This window comes from Argentina silus (genome assembly GCF_951799395.1).
Source record: "Argentina silus genome assembly, chromosome: X".
Classification (NCBI taxonomy): domain Eukaryota; kingdom Metazoa; phylum Chordata; class Actinopteri; order Argentiniformes; family Argentinidae; genus Argentina; species Argentina silus.
In genome coordinates, this window is record NC_139653.1 from 7,705,637 (window position 1) to 7,720,754 (window position 15,118).

The 15,118-nt window shown below is 43.7% G+C and overlaps 1 protein-coding gene across 1 annotated transcript in view; it reads right to left on the reverse strand.

Annotated features, from left to right (window-relative positions):
- inpp5a (inositol polyphosphate-5-phosphatase A) overlaps positions 1 to 15,118 on the reverse strand; it is a 137,493-nt gene that overhangs the window by 74,043 nt on the left and 48,332 nt on the right. The window lies entirely within an intron of this gene.

Consider the following 15,118-nt stretch of genomic DNA (forward strand, 5'->3'; position numbering starts at 1 on the left):
CAATCGCTAAAATGATTGTGGTTATAGCAGCGGTCAAATGTTCCAGCGTTTACAAGCCTAACATACAAGCCTTTTTGAAATATACTCTAAAATAATGTTTGAGTCAAGTATTCCTTTAAAGCAGCAACACTATGGAAAACTACCTAAGGGAGCCCCAAGTCGAAGATATACATCCACATTTCTGTCACAAAGATCCGTTTCTGGGGAAGAAAGCTCAATATATTAGCATTTCTTTATATATTTTCAGACACCATGACCAACATGTAATTCATGTCAGGTCCACGGCTTTAAGTGCAAGCCGATGAATGCACTTGTATGTGGAGTGAGATTGTTTGAGTTTGTTCTTTAGAGACAGGTGTCAAGGGGATGTTTACCCTACTATAATTACTCCACAACAGGCCAGTTACAAAATCTTTCTTTTTTTTTTTTTTACAGGAGAGAAATTGCCTGGATTTAAGATAACGATTTCTATCTGATATTAACCAGCTGTACGTGACATGAGGCTCAGCAGCTGAGATCAATTCCCTGGGACGGTGTCCCACTCTCCGACAGGCCTGGTGAGCCTGGATGAGGGGAGGAATCACGGACAGACACTTTCCCTGCTGGGGATGTTTGGATTAGAGAGGCTGATGGCTCCCTGAAGATTCCTTCCCCCCTCCCCCCTCTCCCCCATCCTCCTCCCCCTTCCTGTGGCCTGGTACCTGCCCGAGCCCCCCTTCCAGGGTGCTCCCTACAGAGGGGGATATATATACACTTAGCCAAGAAAGGTCAGCCAGTCGGAATGTAGCAGGCAAACACGCAGCAGCCAGGGCCGGCCTTGGGATGAATCACAGGAGAATTGGTGCATGGCAGTGAATGAATAACCCGCCATGGCTCCCCAAACCCCATTATTTCCCTCCTTTTCCAGCGGGCCCGAGATTCATGTCTGCGCATGCTGCCAGTTCATTACGGGGAAATATCATTCCTCTTCTGGCTGCGGTGGGACAGGCCAGGCAGGCCCCCAGGGGAGACCTGGCCCTGTTTAATTCCACATCATCCGCTCCACTGAGGGCCTTAATCTCTGCTTGTGTGATCAATACTATATCAGTGTAAATTAAAATGACAATTTTAAAGTAATTAAGCCTGTTAATGCTCGATTCAAATGTCATTATTTGCACAAGGGGAATCGCAGGGTGGTGGTGTGTGCGTGTGGGGGGTAGTTGGGGGGCAGGCGGGGTGGGAGGGTAAATTACGAGCGTGTCCACAGTGACAGGCGAATACTTTTAACTGGCGGTGGCCCGATGTTGCCATTGCTGCCACCAAAGGGGGCTTAACAAAAGCAGATTAACTCCCCGCCCATGCCAGCCAAGGGACCTCTCCAATTTCAGAGGAGGATAACCCAATTGGAGAAATTTGATTTGTAGAAGCAAACCCAATTATGGCCATATTAGATGAGAAGTGGCAGGGAAGGAATGCTTGCTGAAGAAGGAGGAAAAATGGGTGGTAGGGTAAGAGTAGAAGAAAAAAAGAGAAAATCTACACAATGAAAATGCACTTAACTCTAGAATGAAGCCTAGCAGTAATTGGGTTATTCGATTATTTTTTGTCCCCATCCTCTCTCCAGTTTTGAAAACCCATTTAGAGTCATTGTGATGGTTTGATTGAAATAAATGGGCTCCTACTTTAACCTTTCATGTGTGTGTGTGTATGTGTGTGTGTGTGTGTTGTTTGTGTGTGTGTGCGTGCATTTGTGTCTGTGTGGAGGCAGGTTTGTTTGAAGTTTCTGAGGTAGCTGTGGTAAGTGAGGAGGGAAATGAGATGATCACATTGTTGAGCCTTATTAACAGAGCTCACAGCCATGGCTGCCGCGCCCGGGGTCTCTCTCAGACCTCAGACCGGATCCACCAATTACCCCAATCAGACTGGTTAGGGGCCGTCAAACACACTCCTGCTATGCTTGACTCACCCTGACAGCCCATAATACTATTAGGAACACTCTGCTGAGTTTTTTCCCCTCCATGTCACACGTATGCATACACACACACACACACACACACACACACACACACACACACACACACACAGAGAGTGCTATTCCAATTGGTGGCGCTACACACAATGTAACCTGAATCCATAGGCATCCTCAGCCAGTGCACATCCAGTACCACAGTCTCTCTACAGTAATAGTCCTGTGAATGTCAGCTCACTAACACAATTTCCCTACTGTTCAAGACACTCCCATATCTCACTGTTAGCCAGTTAGATTTGGACAGGCTTACGGGTCAATCGTGGACTCATCCTGCCCAACCACTAAGCAATACCATCGCCTTGAAAGCAGTCAGTCATACTCCTAGGGTTGGGCGGTATAACGGTAATACAGTATCCCATGAGGTTTGTAAATGCCCACAGTATGCTTTTCAATATGGTCATAAAATGTCTGCTCCATTATCTATCAACCTGCCAAATTAAGCGCTGTTTGTCAATTCACAATGCTGCTGCCAGCGTGGTTGGAGAAACAATTACAATGTTTCACCTTCAGGAGTGGAACTTCGGTGTTGCACGTGACCTCTTCCACCTCAGGTTAGAGTAGGAGAAAAAAAAGATGACTTGGCCCCTAAAAAAAAAATGCCACTGCTGCTGTAAGGCAGTATTTGGGGTTCCAACCCAACGATAAAGGGGAGCCTGCAGATTTGGATGAGGTTATTTGCAAGATTTGCATGAAAAAGATGACAACCAGAGATGGGAACACTAATAGGAACTAATCTGCACTCACACCTCAACCTGAAACACCCATTAACAGGTGCACTGATAGGATATCTGTCTGTATCAAGTGCTGCTGTCGGGTTCAGCTGTTCACTGACAACGGATATGTGGTCGTCAGTTAACATGACGCCATACATGTCATTAACCGTCCACTTTGTCACAGCCGACTGGAAACTACAGTCAAAATACCTACAGACTAGCTTTTTTCCCGAAAACCACACAGTGGATAACAACATTGTTGATGCACTCCGCACGGCACCTGGATGCAAATAAACTCTCGGCCATATGGACTGACAATGCTGGTAACATCAGGGCCCTGAATTGGCCATGTCAATATTTTATAGACAAATGATAAGCCTAAAGGCTATAAGAAATAGGTCATGAGACAAGTTATATATTTTTACAAATGCAGCATGTGATGCTTCTTATTAAGCTATCACATTATGCTATCCAACTGTTTAGTTTAGTTTGTCAAGCTGTGATCGGGATGTAAAGTTTAAATGACTGTTTAGGCTAAATGTCATATGGTATAGCAGTCACCACATCAATCATTCAGTTTTTCAATACAGATTAAATATATGGAGGCTACCGCCAGCCCCACACAACGTTATTTTTTTATTTTTCGCGGTAATAACGTATACCCCGATAAAATTTGAGGACGATATCAAAGATATTTTAAAAAAATGTATACTGCCCAACCCTACATCCTACTACACTTCTGGCATACAGTAGTACAGTATAAATAGATAAAGACACAATCACATATAATACTGTGACAAATGTCATTAAATATTATCGCTTTCCATACATTGCTTATGATCTTCAGCCGCCATGGAAATTCAATTCCTTTTTAAGACACACTTGTTCACCATAGACTGCGTAGTGATCGGTGTCTTTGTGTTCTGGCTCCGGATCCTATATCGATCTTCTGCTGAGAGCTGTCCCCTGAAGCCCTCAATGCCACTTACTTCATGAACTATTAAATGCATGCCAATAATGTCCGCTGAAAAACAATGGCAACTGTTGGGTATTTAATTAGCAGGGGTGATGCTCTGCATTTGTGATCAGGCAGGGTAATGGACACCTGGGGGGGCCTCTCTGGAGGCCAGGGAGAGAGAGAGGAGGTTGTTGTGTTAGTGAGCATCCATCCAGGCAGTCCGATCTATCACTGCGCCCTGTTGACTGCTGTTTGTGAAGCTGGCCCTTATTAATTATCAGCTCGTTTGGAAAGGTGGGGGGTGGCAAGAGTTTTCTCTGCAATCAATGCAAACTGTCGTTCCATGAGAATACTGTGGACGGCGATTAAGATCCATTTGACTGGGCCTCATGATGAGTCTTCTTCCCTCCAGGACAAGACAGGACAAGTGGGACAAGCTCCTGGGATAGAGCTGTGGGAGGTAGTGGGCTTGGTCTTTATAGATAGCTAATCCATAACATGGTTCCTGGAAGAATAACACAGTTGAGTGGACCCCACCCAGACATAGCCTACATCACCAAACATAAACCAAATAGGAAAAAGGCATTTTAAAGGACTTGAGTGATCTGTGCAAGAGGAGTACGTAGGCTAAATCACAAAGTGATTGGTGAGTTGATGTGAGTTACTCAAATCAGATGCAATGAAGAGTTAAAGAAGACTTCCAATTTAAACAGCTAGCTTAGCAGGAGGTAGAAAATAAAACATATGTTCTGTGTGTGTGTGTGTGTATGTATGTATATATATATATATATATATATATATATATATATATATATATATATATATATATATATATATATATACACACAGAACATATGTTTTATATATATATATAACAAGCCATGTGTGCTCTGAGGGCCGCTGAGAGGGATGGAGGAGCTGAGATATGATCATGTTCCTGAGGACTTAATCTGTTGCATAGACAGATAAGCAGTACTTAAAGGGGGCTTTAAAGAGACGCCCGGAGCAGTTTAACACCGCCTCCCCTGACACACACGCACACACACATACACGCACACACACACACACACACACACACACACACACACACACACATACACGCATGCACACACACACGCACACACACACACACGCACACACGCATCTTAGCACTACACTCACAGAGCCCATTGTGTACTGCATAAAGTTGATAAGGGGCAGTTCCGTGTAAAGGGACCCATGAGAACCAAAATGTGAAATTCATCAGAGCATATGAAACTGGGTGTCAAATGAAAGCTAAGAGTCTATATTTTTGGGAAGTAAAATGAGAAATACATTTCTATCCATCTTCCATCATAAGAATAGGGATAAGCAAAGGCTTTGACTTCTGGTGAACATATAGAAAAGTGACAAAGAAAACAACAGCCAGAAAAAGTCTTAAAAGGTGTTTAGAAAAACATCAAACCTCATTAATGTTCAAGTATAGAAGCTGGTTAACTAATATCAAGCCTTATATTTAGTTTTTATGAAATAGTTTGGCCTGAAGAATCATTGCCCAGTCTGCTACCAAAAACCCACATACAGTAAGTGTGGTATATTTTACAATTTCTCTGCCTCATGAGGAGCAAGAATAATGAAAGTTAACAAAAGTAAGAAGTATACATAGACCTACCAAATACCTGTAATGTTTTTACTGATATCGATTTTTTTTACTGATTTTATTGATTTAGTTTATGAAGCAAATCGGTAACAGAATGACCATAGCTAATCGGTAACGGAATTACTGAAACTGAATTGGCTACTTTCACTTATTATACAGGTAGTACAGAACCTAAATGGGTTCTTCAACTGTCCCCATAGGAGAATCTTTTAAGGAACCTTTTTGGGTTCCATGTAGAACGCTTTTCACAGAGTGTAACCCAAAAGGGATATACATGAAACTTGAAAGGGTCCAAAAGGGTTCTTGCATAGGGACAGATGAAAAATAGTGTAAAATCATATAGTAGTAGTTAGAAACCACTGCATCAACATCCTCACCAAGCACTGCATCATATTCATGCTCCAATAAATTGAGACTTCATTATTGTTAAGGACAAAAGCAATGCCAGCAAATCACACCAATATGGAGGGCAAGTATCTTCCATTGAGAATGATGACATACAGGTTGCAAACTTCTACAAAAAGGAAGGGTTTATCAAAGGGTTTATCTTCATCATTAAAGAGCGCACTGACACATATGGTGTGGTGTCCCTAAGACAGATTCTTAGGAACATTCCCACCAGTTGCAGACACAAAACGTTTTCATTTTGCAGAGGCTATCTCTGAACAGTAGGAGCAGAGTGGGTGGCACATGACATAGGCCCACTTGCATTTTATTTTTTCCAATATTTTTTTTGCTGCCAAAAGTGTAGACTATTTTCTTTTGGTATAATAAAGAAGACACTGAAAAACACAAATGTTGTTGTTTAAATCACAGTAAATGATGGGTTTTATGTTTGTTGTGTTTTGTGAGTTTTTATGAATTTCCCTTTTTAATGTTATATCTATATCTATATCTATATCTATATCTATATATATATATGTTGATAAAATAATACCTTAATGAGAGTGTCTATTGTATATTTCTACCTTTGTGTCCCTATTTTGGCTACATCATCAAGTAAAGAATGACATTCAATTCCGGAAATTATGCATTTCTGTAGGGGACTCATGCAATCATTCTGTTACCATCATTCTGTTGCCGGATGCACTTACTGTAGCTCAACAAACAAAAGAGATATTTTTAAACTCAAGTATCATGTGATAGCTAACAGCTCCACTTTTTCTGAAGGCATATTTTAATCAAAATTGAGCAGATATATAACAGTTTTTGAGAAACGTGATTACATAAAATGTTTTGAATCTGCACAGTTCTTAAAGTATATATGAGTGGTAGTTTCAGATATTGTTAGAAGTAGTCATTGTGCATAGAGTTGTATGGTTTGTTAAATGTTGCTTGGCATACTTTTGAAAGTGAAAGCATCGAGCCCCAGCATCATCTGTTATTTTGGAATTGCCCTAAGGATAAAGTTGTATCTCCATTTTATCCTCAATGGGTACTGTATTTGTGTTATTATTTGTCAGGATGTCACAAAATGTAAGTGGATAACGTGCCTGTGTCTCCACTGTGTGTGTGTGTGTGTGTGTATGTGTGTGTGTGTGTATGTTGTTGTGCAGGTCTTTAGGGGGAGAGGCTCTCTTCTCTCTGGAGAGCGCGGGCCTGTGAGGGGCTTCAATAGCGGGAGGATTATGGAAATCAAACCAGAGAGATTAGCTAATGGGGATATAATGGCCAGTGTCTGCCCGGGTCAGCTGGGCCATGCAAATGAAGCTGCGCTGGGAATCAATAGGTATGGATGGAGGGTGGGCTACGCTGCTCTAGGGCTGGAGCAGGGCCTGACGCCAGGGACAGAGAGCAGCTTTCAGCAGGAGAAGAACCCGACCGGGACGGGACACAGCGCCAGCCACAGCCCCTCACTGATGTCAACACACACACAGACACACACAGACACACACACACACACACACACACACACAGACACAGACACAGACACACACAGACACACACAGACACGCACGCGATTCCAATGCTTAAAGACCACTGCTACTCTGCTGCAGTTCAAAATCACTCTCCATGCTCAATCACATATGTATACATTCACTGACTCTCCTCCATATAAAACATACGCCCTTTCAAACAATCAATACTATACTAGCGCAACTAGGAGGACAATCAACTGTTAGCCTACAGCATTTAGATATTTTCATATTTGTTTTGACACGAGAAGTCTAACAACTACCATGTAGCAGTTACATGGCTTCACCCTAATCAGAATGAGATGGGGCCAGCGTACGCAGGGCCACTTGACAACCATCATCATAACAGAAATAGAACATCATCTTTCTTATCTATCAGAGTTCACATCTTTAGCGTGTCAGAGAATTTCCATTTAGATTTGCGGACAGGCAGTCTAACTCTGTTCCCCACGCATGGCCTCTCCCCTCTCATTTTCATTCCCACCCGCACGGAGCGACCATTCATCAGGACCCGGGCAGAGGACACCTCCCGCCTGCTCACAAATGCATGGAGCAGGCAATAAAATTAACCTTGTGGCAATTGTTTTCCCACCCGTTTGACGGCTGGGTGTCAGCTCATCAGTTACTGGCAGGAAATAAAAAAGTCAAGCTCAGATGTGCAAAAAATTATGACTGAGCGCCGTGAATGGAGCAAAGCTAATGCCAGATTATGGAGTCAAGACCAGATCAAACAATTACAGAGTGGATGGAGAGCAATTTCCCTGGCCTGATCATTCGGATTGGGAACAATAAAGCTTGAACGCAAGCTGGCGGTGTGGTGTAAATACTGAATCCTGCAGGCGAAAGGGTCGAGATGGGCAGATATATTTACAGTCCAGCAGACCAGCATTCCTGACCCAGCCCTCTCGCTGAGAAGGGAGGGGGAGTAGGGGGGAGGAAGGGGAGGAGAGAGCTGCCATAGAAGGAGAGAAGGAGAAAAAAATCCTTCAGAGGATGTTTATTTGCTCTCAACACCTCCTAAGCGATCAATATTTTTAATTTGGGTCCGAGTTATTATTTTTCACATCACCGCGCTGGGGAGCAGAGTAAAGTGGCTCATATTTTAGCGCTAAAAAGATCGATATGACAGGCTCACCTTCACTCTGCCCCTCGCCGGCAAGGGGCCTCACATCATAATGTACGGTGGCGGGGTGCGCCTGGCCCGCTGCATGCTGGAATCACATCATTATCTGTTCCTTGGTACCCCCCCCCCCCCCCCCCTCCCACACACACACACACACACATAGAAACCTCTACCCCTCCCACCCCCTCCAAGACAGACCTGATTTACTCCATTGCAGATCCTGCTGCCCTCACTAAACCAATCCCACCACACACAAACACTTTATCAGAGCACAGTTTATGAGGGTGTGTGTGTGTGTGTGTGTGTGTGTGTGTGTGTGTCAGATGTTGTTGTGATGGGCCGGAGGAGGACATGAGGCTCAGTTCCCTAGATTAGGCTCCTTGTAATAAATGCATCAATTCTCTCGGCCTCTCTACACAATCCATTAATTATATATACATTTTCAACCGAAATATTTCCATGGAGGCCCAGTACGCTCTCTCTCCCTCATAATTCACTTCTGATGGCAGATTCATTGATTGTCGCTCAACACATGTCCTGTGTGTGTGTGTGTGTGTGTGTGTGTGTGTATGTATGTATTCACGTGTGTATGAGAGTGAGTGCACTTATGTGTGTATGCTCTGAGTGCATGAGTGATGGTGAGGGAGAGTTATGGCCCAACAATATTACTCCGCTGACATCTACTCCATTCAAATTGCCTTGGTCTGCTCTGTACTTCTCACCATATTGAAATAAGAGCCTCTAGATTTAGTTTGCAATCATTTAACCTGCTTGTGCTCCCAGAGCCGTCTCCAATAACCATGAGGGTGGTGGTGGTGGTGGTGGTGGTGGTGGTAGTGGAGGTGGTGGTGGTGGGAGTGGGTTGCTCTTTCTCGTTAACCTGCTTGTGTAAAACAGTGTCGCGACCCCCTAGCTGTGACCCCACTCTCTCCCACTCCTTCACCGTGTGTGTGTGTGTGTGTGTGTGTGTGTGTGTGTGTGTGTGTGTGTGTGTGTGTGTGTGTGTGTGTGTGTGTGTAAATTCATAAGGGCTTCTAAAAGGGGATACAAGATGAAACAAGCCCCTTTCAACTGGCCAACCGGGAGAATAGGCAAGTGCAAGCAACTCTGCACACGCACGCGCGCACGCACCCCTGTCAGCGCAGACAAGGGACACTAAGTGTTCATAAATTCCCGAGCAAGCGAGTGCGGGGTGCAGTTTTGATGATTGCATTAGGGGCGTCCTGTTGGAGGAAGGAATTAAGGCGCCTCACCTCTGGAGCGGAGCGTAGCGGGGCTGAGGTGCTGCTGGCAGCTCCTGACATACCTCTTAATGGGGCCCAGAGCTGAGGGGGACAGGCTGGGGAGGACTGCAGGATGACTTCACCTCTCACCACCACACACTAGCCACACTTCCCTCACCCCAGCCACAGTACAGGGAGAGGCTGAGCTACTGAACAACTACAACCAGCAGCCACCATTAGGGGTGAGGACTGAGGAGGGAACAGCAGCAGGGGGAAAGCTTGTGTGACCACTCACTTTCTCTTCTGACTATTCTGTCACTTTGTGATGGTGCATGAACAAATTGATATACTGTACCTAAGTATGGCTGTGTGTGTGTGTGTGTGTGTGTGTGTGTGTGTGTGTGTGTGTGTGTGTGTGTGTGTGTGTGTGTGTGTGTTTAAGTGTGCTCATGTGTTGGCACGTGTGTGTGTGTGTGTGTTTAAGTGTGCTCATGTGTTGGCACGTACGTGTGTGTGTGTGTGTGTGCGTGTGTGCGTGTGTGTGTGTGTGTGTGTGTGTGTGTGTGTGTGTGTGTGTGTGTGTGTGTGTTTAAGTGTGCTCATGTGTTGGCACGTGTGTGTGTGTGTGTGTGTGTGTGTGTGTGTGTGTGTGTGTGTACAAACAGAGCTAATTGGATAGACAGACAGAGCTAAGAGATGAGAGTGCTCTGCTGTTCCCTATGTCTCTCAGGGTGACACACACACACACCCTCCATGTCTCTACTCTCTACACCGCAGGGGGAAATCCAATCAAAACATACACAGAAGCCGTCAAATATAGCACCTTTCTCAAATATCACCTAAACAGATTAAGCCGACCTGTCGGGCCGCAGCTGCTCTTGAGGAGAACCCAGAAGGAAACGGAGCATGTTCCTGTCAAACCCCAGAGCCTGATTTATCCCCTGGCCTCTCACTCCCTGTCCTGTCCTGTGGACCACAGCCGAGCAGGACGCCTTTAATTTCCTATTAAAATGCTTTGGAACAACCGAGTGGCTGTGTGTGTGTGTGTGTGTGTGTGTGTGTGTGTGTGTGTGTGTGTGTGTGCGTGTGTGTTTGCGCGTGTGTGTGTGTGTGTGTGTGTGTGTGTGTGTGTGTGTGTGTGTGTGTGCGCGAGTGTGTGTATGCATGCGTGTGTATTGCAGAGGCTGTTGTAACTGTGACTATGAGGGTGGTGTGAAGCAAACCATATCCCAGAATGTATGTGTGTGTGTGTGTGTGTGTGTGTGTGTGTGTGTGTGTGTCTGTGTGTGTCTGTGTGTGTCTGTGTGTGTCTGTGTGTGTCTGTGTGTGTCTGTGTGTGTGGGGAGTGGTAATAAGAGTAGGCATTAGTTCACATCATTCCACATGACACCCCGGGAGCCCCAGGGCCGGGCCCATGATAAATATTAATGGCCTGGAACAAGTGGTTTGGGAGTTGAGTTATCAGGGCGGGCTTTCCTAATTGACATTTTACCTGCTGTATACCTTAACAGGGCCGTAAAACGCCATGCCCAGCCTCAGGCTGAGGGGGACATGTCACTCAAGGCTGGCTCCCCCCGCCCTCTGGGAAAGAGCTGTGGCTGGCCTGCTTCACTCTACTCTCTCTCTGTCCACATTCACTGCCTGGCTGGAGAGAATGGAGCTACTGATGGCTGTTTCCCTCTGCTCCAAGTTGGACATGGCTGATGGGATTGTAGGAGACAATATGTACAATTTAAATGTAAGAAATACACACTGCTAACACAACTACATCTTCTCCTTCTTTAGCATCTGACATGAACCTTAATTCAGCTCTCATTCTTACAAATAGAAGCATATTTACTTTACACAAATGAATAACCTTCTAATAGTGATATTAAAGGGGCAATATGTAGCTTTTTCCACTTGAAAAAAAAAAAGCAATCGCAGCCTTCATGTGCAAAAAGGTGTATTCTTTGTGATGATTTTTCATTTCATTTGACATTACAGCCTTGTCTGAGCTTTGTTTGGGGAATAAGGGGATTTGTTCATAGCTTCGGGTTTAGCAGGATAGGTTTGTACTGTGTAGCTAGTCACGCAACTGAGTAGCGTGCCTCCTTGCCCTCATGGCAGACATAGACAATGCAGAGCTGGCGGGGTAGTTTGGGGAGATATATGGTGTAGAGTTTTCTATCACAGTATGAATGCACAGCTGCTGGTAAAGCACACCTTTCATGTGAAGAGTGTTGTTTCAAGTGTCTCCACTGGCTGGATCACTTCTATGTTCATGTTTATGTGTACATTTCCAAACTAAATAACAGCTGCACTTTCAACCACAAAAATCATTGTGCTAGTTTCAAGGTCATGTAACTAAGAAATGAGTTACATGTGTTGGATAAAACAAGAAAATTATCGACAGATTAATTGTTTATGTTAGAAGTAGTACTGAGCAATTGCATTGCAATTCCCCTTGCAGTCAAAGAGCAAATTACTGCATATGGTGCCTTTAAAATTGTGAATTTAAAAAACATATATTATTTGGCTGATGTGTTTGTATACTTGCTCTCTCTTATATTGTTTTCAGGTGAGTTTAAATTTGTCATTTAGTTGTAATACACACAAATAACCATGAGGCTGAAGTTAACCTATACTGTACTGTAACAACAACAACTGTACCAGCTCCTCACAATCACCCAGTTCTTCCATGATTCCACACACACACACACACACACACACACACACACACACACACACACACACACATACACATACACATACACACCTCTCTTGCTGACAAAGCTCTCACACAGTCACTAGGGTCATTAGACATGACTAGGCGCAAGGGGAGCATATGCCACCGTCACAAGTGCCACCATACACACCAGCCAGGTAAACACTCCCTCAGGTCGTTACACCTTCACCACATTACAGCCCATCCGCCAGCCCCAACACACACACTTATCTATTCCAAAGGAAAACACACACACACACACACGCTGCCATTACTGGTAGGGCTCAAGGCTTACACTGGGTTTCCACTTAGATTATCTGAAAATTGACAGGCCAAGCAGACAACAAACAATTACCCCCCAAGCAAAAAAATCGAAGTTTGAGAAAACAAATATGATGTCATTTGGGCTAAATGGCAAGCCCTGAGTGAGATTGAATAGAGAGGCCTGTCCATATTTACTGTTGTAAATATTTGAATATCTACATTATATATGACACATTGGAAAGGGTTTTTCTGACAGAAGTGTTTCACAAATTGAGTTACACAAGAAATAGTCAAAAAACCAACCTATCAAAATAAGGAAATCTGTAGGCTAGGGAATGTGGGAATCAAACACACAAATACATCTAGACAAGCAGATAGTGTAATAATCTCACTAAAATGGCAGTTAATTATTCTTGCAATAGGCCAATGTTCGTGATACATTCCTAATACATTTATGAAAAGAGCACATTTGACTAGGTGGTGGGGTGATTTACGAGTGTTTGCTGTGAGGAGGTGCAGCATACCATGGTACGATCTCCTGGAGGGACAGAGATGAGAATCATGACAGACATACAGACACAGCTCAGCAGTCACAGCTAGACTGATTGTTAGCAAGGCCCCCGAACCACATCAGTGCGCCTCCTACAGTACATTCTGTTTATAGGCATAACATAATGGAAATTAACTAATCAAACCCACTTTTGTTTGCTGCTGAATTCACTGTCAAAATAATAAAGTAAATGTACTTTTTATAAACTGATTGATTTTTATCTGTCAGTGTCATGCAAATAGGGTAAGAACGAACATACAGTAGGTGAGTGTGGTCGCAACACTACTATTATTATTTTTTTTTTTAAAGAATAATCAACAATCATAGATTGTATTCAACGCAGATACACATATTTCACATCTATGTTACTATTACATAAACTACATTTTCCATCGCACCACTACTATTCAATGGGAACTAGAATGTCCTCCCTAGAGGACCCCTAAGGGCAATAATCATCTTCTTGGTAAGGCGTAAATCACACATACATAAACCATGCCCTGTCTGTCTGTCTGTCTGTCTGTCTGTCTGTCTGTCTGTCTGTGTGTCTGTGTGTCTGTGTGTGTGTGTGTGTGTGTGTGTGTGTGTGTGTGTGTGTGTCCAAGGGGATGTACTTGCTACTGAAGATCTGAAACTTTCCACTGCCAATATCAACACTGAGTATTTGGCTCCACCAAGAGGCCACACAACGATGTTCAGCAATGCAGGACTGTCAAAGGAATGGTGGAAGCAGGCAGCCAACTAAAAAGTTTATCAAATTATGGCCATTCTTTGTAACATTTAAAATATCTAAATATTAATGAGACCATATGTTAGGCCTACTATAAATCATCCACAGATCAATTTATTATAAGTGGGCAGGCAACAGCTGCAGTGAAAAGCTGTGTGGGAGAAAAGTTAAAAATATCCTGCAAAATGACTAAGGCCTGGCCACACCAAACTATCAGAAAGCGCATAAAAACGTATACGTATGAAATCACAATCCGATTTGATCTGTGGAATTTGGTCGAGACTTTTAAAACAACCAAGCAACTGAACAATGCAACCTTGAAACTCAATACGAAACCTCTTTTCCAATTGACTAAACTGACAAATGGACTATGAAAAGTTAAACTCTTTCAAACAAAATGTGTCCGTAAAAAACTGCCAAAATGTATGAAACAGACAGGCCCCAATGCCCTTGATGTAGCCGGGGCCTAAGACACACCTAACTATCAGCCACTGATCTGTTATATCAGCTGATAATGAAGGAGCCTTAAAAAGTTAGTGCTGTCCTCGCCTCCTCCTTCCTCACGTCCTTCACAAAACGCATCAGAGGAGATCTACGGTTTCTCCCATCCGGCAATGCTTTATTCTCCTCCAATGCTTTATTCTCCTATAATGCTTTATTCTCCTATAATGCTTTATTCTCCTCCAATGCTTTATTCTCCTATAATGCTTTTTGAGAAGGAAGGAAGGAGAGAGATGCAAGGAACAGAGGAGAGACTATTGGTACACAACCACAGTGTAAGGCTGAGCAATCCTAAAACATTCCATAGCATCTAGCACCACCATGTGGCTAGATAGCATTACTATTGAATCTCACATCAGTAATATCACTAAAACCGCCTTTTATCACCTTAGAAATATTGCTAAAGTGCAACCGTTTCTCTTCCAGGCAGATACTGAGACACTGATGCATGCTTTTATCACTAGCAGGCTTGATTACTGCAATTCTCTCCTTTCTGGTCTACCTAAGAAAGCTATAAATAAGCTACAGATCATTCAGAATGCAGCAGCACGTGTACTGACCAAGACCAGAAGGAGACACACACCTCACCTGTCCTTAAGTCCCGTCATTGGTTGCCTGTCAGTTTTAGAACAGATTTTAAGATCCTTTTATTGGTGTTCAAATCACTCAATGGACTAGCGCCTGAATACTTGTCAGACATGCTTTTAATATATGCTCCCTCTACATCACTCAGGTCCTCTGGCACCGGCTTTTCAGTTGTTCCCTGGGTGAGGACAAAGAACTACG